At 42.4% G+C, this 14,607-nt stretch overlaps 11 non-coding genes across 11 annotated transcripts; all 11 read left to right on the top strand.

The window, feature by feature from the left end:
• Nucleotides 1-755: 755 nt before the first annotated feature.
• On the top strand, nucleotides 756-837 carry TRNAL-UAG (transfer RNA leucine (anticodon UAG)). The gene has a single exon. It is a non-coding gene; the product is annotated as a tRNA-Leu (tRNA).
• A 93-nt stretch (nucleotides 838-930) lies between these two features.
• On the top strand, nucleotides 931-1,012 carry TRNAL-UAG (transfer RNA leucine (anticodon UAG)). Its single transcript has one exon. It is a non-coding gene; the product is annotated as a tRNA-Leu (tRNA).
• Nucleotides 1,013-1,105: 93 nt separating this feature from the next.
• TRNAL-UAG (transfer RNA leucine (anticodon UAG)) lies at nucleotides 1,106-1,187 on the top strand. Its single transcript has one exon. It is a non-coding gene; the product is annotated as a tRNA-Leu (tRNA).
• Nucleotides 1,188-1,280: 93 nt separating this feature from the next.
• Nucleotides 1,281-1,362, top strand: TRNAL-UAG (transfer RNA leucine (anticodon UAG)). The gene has a single exon. It is a non-coding gene; the product is annotated as a tRNA-Leu (tRNA).
• A 93-nt stretch (nucleotides 1,363-1,455) lies between these two features.
• TRNAL-UAG (transfer RNA leucine (anticodon UAG)) lies at nucleotides 1,456-1,537 on the top strand. Its single transcript has one exon. It is a non-coding gene; the product is annotated as a tRNA-Leu (tRNA).
• Nucleotides 1,538-7,238: 5,701 nt separating this feature from the next.
• On the top strand, nucleotides 7,239-7,320 carry TRNAL-UAG (transfer RNA leucine (anticodon UAG)). The gene has a single exon. It is a non-coding gene; the product is annotated as a tRNA-Leu (tRNA).
• Nucleotides 7,321-7,414: 94 nt separating this feature from the next.
• On the top strand, nucleotides 7,415-7,496 carry TRNAL-UAG (transfer RNA leucine (anticodon UAG)). Its single transcript has one exon. It is a non-coding gene; the product is annotated as a tRNA-Leu (tRNA).
• A 94-nt stretch (nucleotides 7,497-7,590) lies between these two features.
• Nucleotides 7,591-7,672, top strand: TRNAL-AAG (transfer RNA leucine (anticodon AAG)). The gene has a single exon. It is a non-coding gene; the product is annotated as a tRNA-Leu (tRNA).
• A 93-nt stretch (nucleotides 7,673-7,765) lies between these two features.
• Nucleotides 7,766-7,847, top strand: TRNAL-UAG (transfer RNA leucine (anticodon UAG)). The gene has a single exon. It is a non-coding gene; the product is annotated as a tRNA-Leu (tRNA).
• Nucleotides 7,848-8,116: 269 nt separating this feature from the next.
• TRNAL-AAG (transfer RNA leucine (anticodon AAG)) lies at nucleotides 8,117-8,198 on the top strand. The gene has a single exon. It is a non-coding gene; the product is annotated as a tRNA-Leu (tRNA).
• Nucleotides 8,199-8,292: 94 nt separating this feature from the next.
• Nucleotides 8,293-8,374, top strand: TRNAL-UAG (transfer RNA leucine (anticodon UAG)). The gene has a single exon. It is a non-coding gene; the product is annotated as a tRNA-Leu (tRNA).
• The last annotated feature ends 6,233 nt before the right edge of the window (nucleotides 8,375-14,607 follow it).

Raw genomic sequence — 14,607 nt, 5'->3', positions numbered from 1 at the left:
TATCATGCTTTAGCGCCATCTCTTATTATTTCTAGTAACTTTGCATTGGTCACGATTCTCACGAATGAGTACGTATAATACCAACTTCTAATGATGAGTAACGCTTACTCAAATTGTAAGTTTTACAAACCATTGTTTCGGCTTCAACTGACGTTCCCAGGTCCAAAGCTGAGTCCACACGGGTACTCGGCTATAAAAAAAACATAAACGTACCTCATTTATTGGTGTAGACAGTGTGGCCGAATTGTCTAAGGCGCTGGTTTTAGGCACCAGTCTCTTCGGGGGTGCGGGTTTGAATCCCGCCGCTGTCCTAATTCAATTTTGTTGAAGGTATGTTTTAAAGGCGTGGCAAAACGTTTTTACTGCATTTAGACGATATTTTGGGAAAAATAAACCAAAAAGAAGGCAGTGTGGCCGTGGGTCTAAGGCGCTGGTTTAAGGCACCAGTCTCTTCGAGGGCGTGGATTGGAATCCAGCCGCTGTCATTATTAAATTTTGTAGAAGGTATGTTTTTAGAGGCGTGAGAAAACTTTTTTACAGCATTTACACAATATTTTCGGAAATATAAACTAAAAAGAAAGCAGTGTGGCCGAGTGGTCTAAGATGCTGGTTTTAGGCACCAGTCTCTTCGGGGGTGCGGGTTTGAATCCCGCCACTGTCCTAATTCAATTTTGCAGAAGGTATGTTTTAAGAGGCGTTAGAAAACCATTTCACAGCATTTAGACGATATTTTGGGAAATATAAACCATAATGAAGGCCGTGTGGCCGAGTGGTCTAAGGCGCTGGTTTTAGGCACCAGTCTCTTAGGGGGCGCGGGTTCGAATCCCGCCGCTGTCATATTTCAATTTTGTGGAAAGTTTGTTTTAAAGGCGTGGGAAATTTGTTTTACAGCATTTAGACGATATTTTGGGAAATATAAACCGAAACGAAGGCAGTGTGGCCGAGTGGTCTAAGGCGCTGGTTTTAGGCACCAGTCACTTAGGGGGCGCGGGTTCGAATCCCGCCGCTGTCATATTTAAATTTTGTAGAAAGTTTGTTTTAAAGGCGTGGGAAATTTGTTTTACAGCATTTAGACGATATTTTGGGAAATATAAACCAAAATGAAGGCAGTGTGGCCGAGTGGTCTAAGGCGCTGGTTTTAGGCACCAGTCTCTTAGGGGACGCGGGTTCGAATCCCGCCGCTGTCATATTTCAATTTTGTAGAAAGTTTGTTTTAAAGGCGTGGGAAATTTGTTTTACAGCCTTTAGACGATATTTTGGGAAATATATACCGAAACGAAGGCAGTGTGGCCGAGTGGTATAAGGCGCTGGTTTTAGGCACCAGTCTCTTAGGGGGCGCGGGTTCCAATCCCGCCGCTGTCATATTTCAATTTTGTAGAAAGTTTGTTTTAAAGGCGTGGGAAATTTGTTTTACAGCATTTAGACGATATTTTGGGAAATATAAACAGAAACGAAGGCAGTGTGGCCGAGTGGTATAAGGCGCTGGTTTTAGGCACCAGTCTCTTAGGGGGCGCGGGTTCCAATCCCGCCGCTGTCATATTTCAATTTTGTAGAAAGTTTGTTTTAAAGGCGTGGGAAATTTGTTTTACAGCATTTAGACGATATTTTGGGAAATATAAACCGAAACGAAGGCAGTGTGGCCGAGTGGTCTAATGCGCTGGTTGGATTCGCGTTTGGTTTTTTGGAGAGTGCGGTTCGTTTTTCTTTGCTCTCCTCGCGCGCTCGCTAAGCTTTAGTTCATAACATTTTGTTTGCTAAATTTATAATTTACTATTCCGCGCAGTTTCTTTTTTCGGCTTCCTTGCCCTCCTGGGTTTTCGTCTGAAATCCAGGATGGATATTTTTAAACGCTCTAACTTTTTAATCTGCGCTAACCAAGATATAACAGAAGATGATGTTATTACGGCGATCAACCTGGCTTTTGGGTTGGAGGCCATCTCGTCGGTGGTTCCAACTATAGGAGGTTTTTTTGTCACGTTTGTCTCTATCAAGGACGCCGAGGTTTGCGTTTTGCAGGGAATTTATATTAATGAAGAAGTCTATTGCCGTGTCGAATGTTGTTGTTAAGGTAGTGGTAGCCTAGTTCTTTTTTTGGTTTACCGGGATTTATTGCTGACGAGGCTTTGATGGAGAAATTGCGAAGTATGAGCTGTGAGCTAAAGGGAGAGATCGTATGGGCGAAGAATAAGAAGAATATTTACACGGGAGTTAGACGTGTGAAGGTGGCGTTACCGGAAGGGGTTTCGTCACTTCCCTATCGCATTAAACTTAAGGACATGATGGGGGTGGAGTTCTTTTACGAAGTCTAGCATGATCGCCAAGGCCGGGTCTGTAACGGTTGTTTGGCTTCCGATCACATATACAAGGACTGTCCTAAGTTTGTTTGTTTCGGTTGCGAGCAACAGGGCCACACCGTTCGTAATTGTCATCAGCGGGCTGGTAATGATAATTCCGCTGATAATTCAGAGGGCGTTGCGCCACAGGATACGGCCGACGTGGGTGTTAGTAAACCGGATGCTGCGATAATAAATCGTTCTTCTAAATTTAAACAGAGCGGTAGGCCTAACAGCAAGCGTCATCATTCAACGGACGATGGTGACGTAATTTCGTTTCCGTATCGCCGAAAGAGTTCCTCTACTTTTAAGTCCTCCCGCCTGACCGGTAAGCTTGCCTCTACGCCCAATTTGCCTCCTGGTGACGACTCTGACCCCATGGGGTCTGGAGGGCAGCAGTCTGATGGAGTTTTGGAAGATCACAACATGGTATAATTAATATGGCTTAACGTTTTTTATCGCTAAATGTTAATGGATTGCGTGATAAGACGAAAATGGAACATGTAATAGCTTTTATAAAGGACTATGATCTCGTTTTTTTACAAGAAACAGACTGGCTCCCGGAACATGTAGCTATTTTTAAAACGTATTTTAGAGGTAAAGTTTTTATTGACCTGGATTTAAATAATGGAGGTTTTTGCGGTGTTGCAACTTTAATACGGCCAGGAATAGACGTCTTACCCCGCCGGGTGGTAGGTACATCAAAATACGGGGTGTTTTTTATTGACCTCATTTGAAATAGATGATACCATATTAATGTTTACGCTCCAAATGACGCAGCCTCCCGATCGACCTTTTTTAAAGAAATCGCCGATATTTGTAGTACGCTTCATCGGAATTTTATTTTTGGCGATCTAAATGATGTCATGAACCCTTCAATGGACCGGCGCCCGGCAAATTTTCGCCGGGACCCGCTTTATTCGTTACCAACCATGTCTGGCGAACTTTCATTGGTCGATGTTTGGCGTCACTACCATCCTTCGCAATTTGAATATTCGCGGGCTGGATTTGTTTTTGGGCGATATTTATTCTCCCGAATAGACTACTTTTTCGATCGGCAGCCCGAACTAGCTCTTTTATCTCGTTGCACTTACATGGTTTCTCCTTTTTCTGATCATAAAGCCCTCATAGTGCAAATTGATCTGTCTGGTTCTCCGAGAGGGCCGGGAACTTGGGCTTTTAATTCATCTTTGTTGGAGAATGATAACTTTCTCACTGGTTGTACTCGTATAGTGGAACGAAGCCAAACCTCACTTGACTACCGGGAAGATATTTTTCGGTGGTATGAAGATTTGAAAATATCTTTGCGTGATTACGCTATTTTTTACTCCAAACATTTGGCCTCGCATCGTCGCGCGCATAAAACCAAATTGTAAATAGAGATTAATGCTTACCTTGCTCGTCGGAATTTGTCAGTTGATGAAGAAACCAAACTTATTGCTTTGACGGAATCCCTTTCTCAAGTTACCGCCCATGAGTTCGTTGGTGCCGCAGTTCGTGCGAAAGCCCAGCACCTTTTAGCCGACGAAAAACCTACTGCTTTTTTTCTGCGCCTCGAAAATTTTCGGCAGAGGAAAAAAACGATTCAGTCGCTTACATTGTCCAGTGGCGAGATCACCCGCGACGGTACCACTATTCGTCAGAATATTTTTGAATACTATGCGAGGCTCTATGCTAAGGCAACGGTAGATCCCGTAGCTGGCGGGATTTTTTCTTCCTTGGTACAGGGAAGAGTATCAGAAGACAAACGGCGGAGCCTGGACAATACCATTGTCTGGTTGGAGATTGTTACGGCCTTAAAATCAATGAAGCGGGGGAAAAGCCCTGGCCGCGATGGCTTCACAGTCGAGTTTTGGTCATTTCTCTTGCCTTTAGTCGAGGAAGGTTTTCTTCGGGTTTTGGCCACGATGGCTCGGGATGGTGTACTGCCCGTACAATGACTGAGGGTCTGATTTTGCTTGTCCCTAAGTCTGGCGATCTCACTTTTTGTCGTCTTGGCGTCCTATATCGCTGCTCAATGTAGACTTTAAAATACTCGCGAAGGTCTTTGCTAATAGGCTGGCACCTCTTTTGCCAGATATAATTTCTCCATGCCAGACGGGAGCGGTGAGAGCCCGGGACATATCGCAGACGCCTCGCTTCTTGCTGGATGCGTCTGACCTTTTATCGGCAACAAACGCACCAGGAGTTTTGTTAAACCTGGATTTGGAGAAGGCATTTGATCAAGTGGACTGGTCCTTTTTGTTTGAAGTGCTTCGCAGTATGGGCTTTGGTGCTTTTTTCCTCAAATGGATTCAAGCCTTTCTAGTCCACGCCAAATCATGTGTCCGGGTCAATGGCTTTTTGACGGATTTTTTCCCCCTGCGCCGTTCAGTTCGCAAAGGTTGCCCGCTTAGTTCCCTCCTCTATATTCTTTCGACAGAACCACTTTTCGCTGCGCTGTTGCGCAATCCGGCTATTCCACGGCTCCCGATGTTTGGTACCGGCCACTTACCTTTGTATGGACGATAATACGATTCTAACCAGTTCGACTGATGGTATGGTCGAGGCTATTCATGAATACGAGCGGTATGGTCGAGCGTCCGGAGCCAAATTAAACGTAAAGAAATGTCAGGGGCAGTGGCTTGGGTCGTATCGCAATCGCCTTCCGATGGTGATCTCTGGGGTGTCCATAAGTGGCGCCCCACTGAAGATTTTGGGGATATATTTAACGAACGATGGTCAAGAATTGCTCCGTCTTAACTGGAAACCCCGAATGGACAAGTTCTCCGGCACTTTACGTTCGTGGAAACAACGTCGTCTTACGTTAACGGGCAAAATTGTCGTCATTAACGTGCTAGCGGCTTCCACGCTTTGGCATACTCTGAGCTCGGTAGATTTGCCATTAGCCTGGGCACAAAGATTTAAAACGGCGGTGATGGATTTTATTTGGGGTCCTGGCATGCGTCACGTGGATTACCAAACAGTCATTCGTCCGAAATCTGAAGGGGGGGTACGGCCTCGTAGATTTCCAGCTGAAAAACCTCGCGTTCCGTTTAAAAGAAATTAAGGGCTTTATCGGCGACTCCTCTGATTCCGCGATGAAGGACGTCCCACGGTTTTTGCTCTCCTTTTATGGCGGTTATGAGGGCATTGGCTTTCAAGTCTTTCGGCTTCAGTTCGACCAGAAACTATTACCAAGGATGGTTCCCCGGTATCGCAGTATTGTTACCGCGTGGAACAGATTACTTGTCGCCAATGAATGGACTGTTTTACCGCACGCGAATCCTGTCTTTGAGCCGATTTTTCTGAACCCGCGAGTTACCGGTTTTTCCGCGTCGGCGCAAGAGAGAGTTACTTTCGCGCGCGCGGGGCTCGTTCTCGTGAGAGATATAACGTATGAGGTCATCCCAGGTTTCCTCCCTCATACCGTCATCTTGGACATGGTTTCATCGGTTCGACCGCGTTTACTGGATCGGTCAATACTTTCGCTCTATCATAAGATGTTGCGGCTCATTCCACCGGCCTGGGCTCATTTTGTGGACTCTTTGGATATTCTGGTTCATGAGCCACCGGTTTCCGAATTGGATCGGGTCATCAACTCTAAAGAAGAGGCTGTCGTTTTCAGCGAGCTCAAATCATCCGACTTTTACCGTTCTTTGGTAAAGCAAGCGTGTTCCATGGAGTCTCGAGGCGAAGAACGTTGGAGAGGCTTTTTCTCCGCGCCACTTGCGCAAGTGCATTGGGGAAAAGTGTCCTGCCCTCTAATGGCCACGCGGTACGCGGACATTAACTTTCGTCTCATCCACCAAGCATTTCCGGTTAAAGAACGGTTACTCCACGCTGGTCTTGTCGCGGACAATATGTGTTTATTTGGTAATTCTCGGTGCGAAACAGTCAGTCATCTTTTTGTAACGTGTCCCGTAGTTCAGGAGTGGTGGACCTGGCTTTTTATCACAATTTTAAAGCTCCCAGTATCAATTTTCGGTTTTATATCTGAACCTCGTGCCCAGTTTATCGTTTTTTCGATTGTTCCGTCCACCATTAAGAGACCTCCAATTTTCTGGTCGATGGCGAAATTGCTTTCCGCGGTTCTTAAAGACGAAATATGGCGGAGTCGTAATTTTAAAAGTGTCGGAAAAATAACACGGGTTCCGGTGCTAACAAGTCGTATTAAAGCATGTGTTCGCAAAGAAACTATTAACCAGTTGAAACTTTTAAAGCCGGATACCGCTCAGAATTGTAATGTGTTAAAAAATATTTTATTGGGACTTTTTAAGTGAATTTATTCCATGGTAATGTTATGACTGCTTGATTATTTTGTGTCAAAAGTTTTATTGTGTTTCGATTTTTCATAACTGCTTGAGTTTTGTTTTATTTCAAAGTTTTTTAATGTAAATAATACTTTTGGTCTTAATAAAAAAAGACGCTGGTTTTAGGCACCAGTCTCTTCGGGGGCGCGGGTTCGAATCCCGCCGCTGTCATTATTCAATTTTGTACAAGGTATGTTTTTAGAAGCGTGGAAAAACATTTCACAGCATTTAGACGATATTTTGGGAAATATATACCGGGTAGAAGGCAGTGTGGCCGAGTGGTCTAAGGCGCTGGTTTTAGGCACCAGTCTCTTCGTTGGCGCGGGTTCGAATCCCACCGCTGTCATTATTCAATTTTGTAGAAGGTATGTTTTTAGAGACGTGGGAAAACCATTTCACAGCATTAAGACGATATTATGGGATATAAACCGGAAAGAAATCAGTGTGGCCGAGTGGTCTAAGGCGCTGGTTTTAGGCACCAGTCTCTTCGGGGGTGCGGGTTCGAATCTCGCCGCTGTCATTGTTTGATTTTGTAGAAGGTATGTTTTTAGAGGCATGGAAAAACATTTCACAGCATCTAGACGATATTTTGGGAAATATATACCGGGAAGCAGGCAGTGTGGCCGAGTGGTCTAAGGCGCTGGTTTTAGGCACCAGTCTCTTCGGGGGCGCGGGTTCGAATCCCGCCGCTGTCATTATTCAATTTTGTAAAAGGTATGTTTTTAGAGACGTGGGAAAAACATTTCACAGCATTTAGACGATATTTTGGGAAATATACACCGGGAAGCAGTCAGTGTGGCCGAGTGGTCTAAGGCGCTGGTTTTAGGCACCAGTCTCTTCGGGGGCGCGGGTTCGAATCCCGCCGCTGTCATTATTCAATTTTGTAAAAGGTATGTTTTTAGAGAGGTTGGAAAAACATTTCACAGCATTTAGACGATATTTTGGGAAATATTCAACGGGAAGAAGGCAGTGTGGCCGAGTGGTCTAAGGCGCTGGTTTAAGGCACCAGTCTCTTCGGGGGTGCGGGTTCGAATCTCGCCGCTGTCATTGTTTGATTTTGTAGAAGGTATGTTTTTAGAGGCATGGAAAAACATTTCACAGCATCTAGACGATATTTTGGGAAATATATACCGGGAAGCAGGCAGTGTGGCCGAGTGGTCTAAGGCGCTGGTTTTAGGCACCAGTCTCTTCGGGGGCGCGGGTTCGAATCCCGCCGCTGTCATTATTCAATTTTGTAAAAGGTATGTTTTTAGAAGCGTGGAAAAACATTTCACAGCATTTAGACGATATTTTGGGAAATATATACCGGGAAGCAGTCAGTGTGGCCGAGTGGTCTAGGGCGCTGGTTTTAGGCACCAGTCTCTTCGGGGGCGCGGGTTCGAATCCCGCCGCTGCCATTATTAAATTTTGTAAAAGGTATGTTTTTAGAGAGGTTGGAAAAACATTTCACAGCATTTAGACGATATTTTGGGAAATATTCAACGGGAAGAAGGCAGTGTGGCCGAGTGGTCTAAGGCGCTGGTTTAAGGCACCAGTCTCTTCGGGGGCGCGGGTTCGAATCCCGCCGCTGTCATTATTCAATTTTGTAAAAGGTATGTTTTTAGAGACGTGGGAAAAACATTTCACAGCATTTAGACGATATTTTGCGAAATATTAAACGGGAAGAAGGCAGTGTGGCCGAGTGGTCTAAAGCGCTGGTTTTAGGCACCAGTCTCTTCGGAGACGCGGGTTCGAATCCCGCCGCTGTCATTATTCAATTTTGTAGAAGGTAGGTTTTTAGAGACGTGGGAAAACCATTTCACAGCATTTGGACGATATTTTGGGAAATATAACACAAAAAGAAAGCAGTGTGGCTGAGTAATCTAAGGCGCTGGTTCGGGAGTCTCGTCTTTCAACAAAGCTTTTATTATCGTTGTGGGGCATTTTTTTGTACTTTGCCTTCTTAAAACAAACCCGCTGACGTAGTGTAACGTGTCGAGGAGTTCCTTTAGTGAGTTGTTTTCATATTTATCAGTTGAAGGTAAATCTAGTTCACTCCTAAGTTTGTCTTCTTTATCTTTCTTCTTTGTACTTTTCAACACAGCTTCATCAACTCCGATTCTTAGCTCCACCACTAGCTTACCAAAAAAATCTTGATGCAAATTTTTTTGGAACGGCATGGCAGGCTTTCAAATGAGGTCATTTTTTCAAAACTGGTTTTCAATTTATCATTAAGTAATTTGTCGAGGCATATTTTAAGCGTTTGTACAAAGTGGTCCTCTCGCGATTTGCTAGATATTAGGTCCTTGCAAATCCCTAAAGGCTATTTGGAACCAGGGGCGGCGATATAGGGTACGCAGGGTACGCAACTGCGTGGGGACGCAGAAGGATTGGGGGCGCATTTTTTCGAGGACTATAAAGTGAGTAAGTTTTATAGTTGGCGCCAAAGGTAGGTAAAGACTGGTTTAAATTTGATGTATTTCAGTCTTTAGACACGAGTAGTTTATTTAAATGCGTTACGAGTTTTACGCTACTTCATTTTAACTTACTCTTCGAAGATTATCTAGTCGCGTTACGAGATTTACTCTACTTTACTTAAAGTTTTACTTATTAGAATTAGCTCATAAAGCAGCATACACGATGGACACGTTTTTACTCTACGTTACATTTCTACGTTGGAGAGCTTAATAAGGAGACGGGTTGTTTAAATTTAAAAGTAACATGTAATATGATATTCGCAGTGGCGGCGCCAGGATATTACTATGGGTAGGCTACTTAATTCTTTAATTTGCCCCCCCCTTACATACACTAACTAAACAAAACTGTGACAAAACCGGTTTATTTTTAATAATTTACAAAAGAAATGTACATGCCTGTTTAAATGTACTCGGAAGTAATTTTTTTAGTCGATGAGCATAACAATGCACATATGGGCAACATCCTCCAACAGAATTCTCCATTTTCACTTACAATTGTTGCAAAAACACTTGCCAGTTGCCACGCTTTATTTGATCTTTCTTTCTTTTTTTTTTAGAAGCTCGTTATGAGTGATTGTAACGGGTGGGACATTTCAGTCCGCTCGTCCATTTGATTAATCAGGTGCGAGATTTGTGTTACGGCCACGCCAACGGGGGCTTACTTGGGAATAGGGTTGGGACACCCGTGGCGGAAGTATGACAACCACCCGTTGGGGGATTAGTGGTCGTCCTCACACGGCTATCCGCAAACTCTGCCTCCCGGACGCCTGGGATTACAGGAGTGAGCCACTACTCCCGGCTCTTATTTTATCTTTATTTAGGAAATTGTGACTCGGAGAGTCGGAAAACCGCGTAATTTATCATCTGTCTAACAATGCAACACTTTTTGAAGTAGCTAGTTTAGCAACTACAACGAAAAAAGGCTGCGTTCGAAAAATTATTAGAAATCACTGTTCAGTGTTCGCAACCTAAAAACAGCAGGCTTTTAATTCGGATTTTGATATTTCTAGTTTCGCAAATCATTTTAGGGGGCTGTTCGGCGCCCCTTCATCTAGATTTGGGGCCCCTACAAGCGAAATAAAGCAGGCTGTAGCCTGCGTAGCCTACCCCTGGCGCCGCCACTGGATATTCGATGTAGTTTTATCTAAGTACCATCACGTACCCTATATCATTTTTTTGAACAATGAAAAATGCTAGGAACCAGAACCGGAAACGACAAAGCGCAAATTTAAGAACCGGAACCGAGATAGTCCGAACCGTTGCATCCCTAATATCTTTATATCGCCGTTTTTTGCCCTTTCGGAAATCGGCCTTTCTTTATTTGTTAGGAGTGGTAATGGCGCCAGCGAAATATGCTGCTGTAGTAGAAGTGGGGTCTAAAGATTAAAAGGACGGTGCCAGAAACTAAAAAGAAACATTTCACAAAACGGATTCTATTTCCGCTAACCATGCCCGATTCCGGGTCTTCGCGTATTTCCGCAAGTTCGGAAGATTCTAAGGCTATTTTTAAGAAAGGTACTTTGGTTTTTGTTTATTTTTTAAGGTGCATTATTTGTCAAGGATGGTTTTTGATTATTTTTAAGGTGTATTATTTGTCAAGGATTACAGAAATCCAAAAAGTTTTAACCGCTATTTATTATTTAGAAAGATATGATAAATATAAAATTGTTACTTGCCAGCAATTTTTACCTCTTAAAATACGACATATTTTGAGATTTTCTCGGGAAATTCGAGATTTTTGTACGTGTTGGATAAGGTAGGACTGATGACGAATTACATTTAACAGCGAGATATTAATAAATTATTAAAAAGTGTCCAAACAGAAAATGTTTTTTTTTACGGCGTATTCAATTCGCTAGATACTAGGTACGATGTCACCGGAAACGATGTCCGTAGGTGGGGTTAATATATGCATTCAAGAGGAGGGAAAACACCTTCGCGTGGGATCAATTCATCTCTCAGTCGCTCTTCCTTGTTTAATTCGCACCACAAGAGACTATACTAGGTACTGTCCTCTAGGTCGCGTTATAGATGGCACAGCTTGATTAGCAAGAATGGGGCTGGGGTGGCGCCGCGCGCCCCCAGCACTCGAGCGAAGTGAGTGTGCGGCGCCGTGAGGCGCCAATACTTCGATGACGAGTCCAGTTTTACTTTTAATTTACACGTAAAAAATGTCGTATTTTCCGTGGTAAAAATTGATGGCAAGTAACAATTTTACATTTATTTTTCTAAATAATAAATTGCGGCTAAAACGTTTTGCATTATTGTAATCCTTTTGTTTTTAATGCGAAACATTATTTTTCGGGAATTAATACTTAAGGAGATATATTTAAAGGGGTTTATATATGCATCCATGATGATTATAAGAACGGGGCTGGGGGGTACCGGTCCGGCCCAACAGCGCTCGAGCGAATCGCGTGCTTATCGCCGTCAGGCGCCAATGTATAGTCTTTGGGAAATTTTAATTAATAATGCTTTGAGGGGAATAATTTTTGCACCATTGGAATCTCCTTAAAAAGTACTTTAAGGGGGGTCGAGAAAGGGGGACAAAGGGAGTGGCGGGGCTATTGTTCCAATTTACCTAACTAAATCTAGAAATTTCTTTACTTCTAAATAAATTAACTGATATTTCACTTCTTTTAAGTTACTGAACTGTTTCAGAAAAACACTCGGATCTAAATGATCATAGCCATGCGGCCTGGAAATGGTATCTATGGTTTCATTTAAGGCTATTTCACAAGCTCTTGAACCTATTTAAATAACATATCACGTAAATATTAGTTTTTCGATTAATCTAAATAAGAGAAATGGTTAGTGTACCTTTGGTTTTGTCGTTTTCCATGGCGAGAGAGCCTTAGCAAGTTAGCCCATAGCCCGAAACAGATCCAGCAGACGACGTGCTGGCTACTTTTCTCTTGCCGGAAGTGCCGTTCACACCGAGACTCCGAGAGATTAGCGGCCAAAAATATCTATCTTTCCGTTCCTGGGCTTTATATTCTTTGGTGAAGCTTTCACTTGTTTCGCCTTATTACTGGTTATGTCTTCAATTCCTGTTAAACACTGGCATCGCCATTGTTTGATTTTTAGTGTTAGATGGCAACACTTTCACTACTAATAAAGCTCGCGCAACTGGGGTTTTCATATTGGCGAGAGAAACGTATTTCCTCAAATATAGTCTGCTTAATATTTTGGGTCCATTATCGGGTGAAGAGTTACTTCCACTACGTCATAACACAGTCTGTTCCGTCGTCTTCTGGTTGAGCACAAAAAAGGCAAATCTATGACGTGGAGGAAGTAATGTTACCCCTCGGATACGGGCTTCCCTCAAAAGAAAACATTATTTACAGGGTGTTACGGATAAGAGTACCGAAACTTTCTATATGCATTCTATGGGTCTCTATGAGTAAAAAATGTCTAATAAACATGGGTCCTAAAGTGCTTCGTTTCAGAGATATGGGCTCCCAAAAAACTACCCCAAAAACCGGACACAGCCTTAAATCTGTTAAACAATACTCTTACTTGAACCAAATTGTTTTCATTAAACTATCAATTGTTTTTATCCGTGAGGCGAGAAACTTTAATAACAAGTGGCAAAAGTTCATTAATGTCCTTTTAGAAGTAAAATGAGTTTGAAGACAAAATAAAAACATTTTGTCGTTACGAACGATTTTAATTATCAAAACTAAGATAAAATGTCATAAGATTTCTAAAAGAATGCTTTTAAGTTTGTCTAATTCGTTCTGTGGTTAATATGGCTTAACGCTTATTGGGTTAGAAGTTCAAAGATTCAATCGTTCGTCTATTTGGTAAAACCAGTCGAAATATTATTTGTACCTCTCTCCAGTTTACATGAAAATCACAAAAAAAAAACAGTGTTTAAACTTTGTGTCGATCTGACACCAGTCTTTTAGGAATCTACTGCTGGTTGAATCTTTGAGCTTCTAACCAATTTTTCTTGAGCCCGTCCGTGCAATAAGCGTTCCTAGACCAATGTGCCATATTAGCTACAAAACGAATTAGACAATTATAAAACCATTCCTTTAGAATTTTTATAACATTTGTATCTTTAAATTTAATAAATCAAAATGGCTTTGTCTTCAAACTCATTTTACTTCTAAAAGGACATTAATGAACTTTTGCCACTTGTTATTAAAGTTTTTTCGCCTCACGGATAAAAAACAATTGATAGTTTAATGAAAACAATTTGGTTCAAGGAAGAATATTGTTTGCCAGATTTAAGGCTGTGTCCGGTTTTTTTTGGGGTAGTTTTTTGGGAGCCCATATCTCTGAAACGAAGCACTTTAGGACCCATGTTTATTCGTGATTTTTTACTCATAGAGAACCATAGAATGCATATAGAAAGTTTCGGTACTCTTATCCGTAACACCCTGTATATATATAATTAAACACTTTATCATTATTATAAACATCATGTCTTGTGTCTTATGTTGTGTTTTAGGTAATTGAATAATATTATACAAGTTGGCTCTCCGAAGATTTTAGAACTCCCAAGTTAATCTTAAAAACAACCCAAATTAAATTAAACAAGTAAATTATGTATATTTTTCCATAAAGTTAAATTACAATTGTAGAGTTAAGTATTCCCAGAAAGCCCAAGCTATTAAAATATATAAACTCCCATAACATCAAAATTAAACTTGATGCCTTAAAATTAAATTCCCAGTTTGACTATACTTAAAGAAAACACCCATTGTATTCTATCTCATACAACGTCGAGAGATCCACCGTCCGGCGCCAGTGAAAGAAAAGAAACGAGAGAAAATCACCTGAAGGTCATATTACACCACATGATTCAAATCCGAGCCTTCCAAAAGAGCACCTGAACCCCAGTAACTGTTAAAAACTTTACCTTTTCCAGCGTCCCACCTAGAATTTAGGGTTTTTCCCACGAAAACTAAGCTATCCTCAGGTCGACCCAAAGAATATCGAGAGGAGAGACTAGCTAATTTAAAGAGAAGCCCATTATAGAGTCGTTGGTGCGGACAATATTCCCATCCAATGAACCTGTACCTTAGACTCGACCGCTTGTCGTAATTACAACCTCTAGTAATGACGCACCTAAGTAAACTAATCGACTTTAACCCCCCCCCCCCCCATAAAGAAAGAAGAACAAAACCAGAACGCACGGCGAAAAGGGAGGGTAATTGGATTTCAGACATTAAAAACAGGATAGAGAGTAGAGTACGCAGACGGCTCCACAGTCGGAATGAAACGTAAGCTCGGCTAGAATGCCCCAAAGTAAACCCAAGTTCGGACCTCGAAATAAAACTCGCAATGAAGATAAATAGAAAAACATAGTAACCCCAAAAGATGCAATTAGCACGCCGCGCCGCTTAATAGCCAGGTATCTGTAATTAACGCGAAACGAACTCGTATGTCATCCGGTAAAGATAAATCGGCCACGAAGAGCCATCCAGCCAGACAACGCGTAGATTAACCGGAATCCCGTAGAACCGAAAAGTCTAAAAATAATCCGGAAAGGCGTAAACCGGAACCCCGTAGACC

The sequence above is a fragment of the Leiobunum rupestre genome, chromosome 2, assembly GCF_980474605.1.
Source record: "Leiobunum rupestre chromosome 2, qqLeiRupe1.1.hap1, whole genome shotgun sequence".
Classification (NCBI taxonomy): domain Eukaryota; kingdom Metazoa; phylum Arthropoda; class Arachnida; order Opiliones; family Sclerosomatidae; genus Leiobunum; species Leiobunum rupestre.
This window is presented reverse-complemented; position numbering and strand designations above follow the sequence as displayed.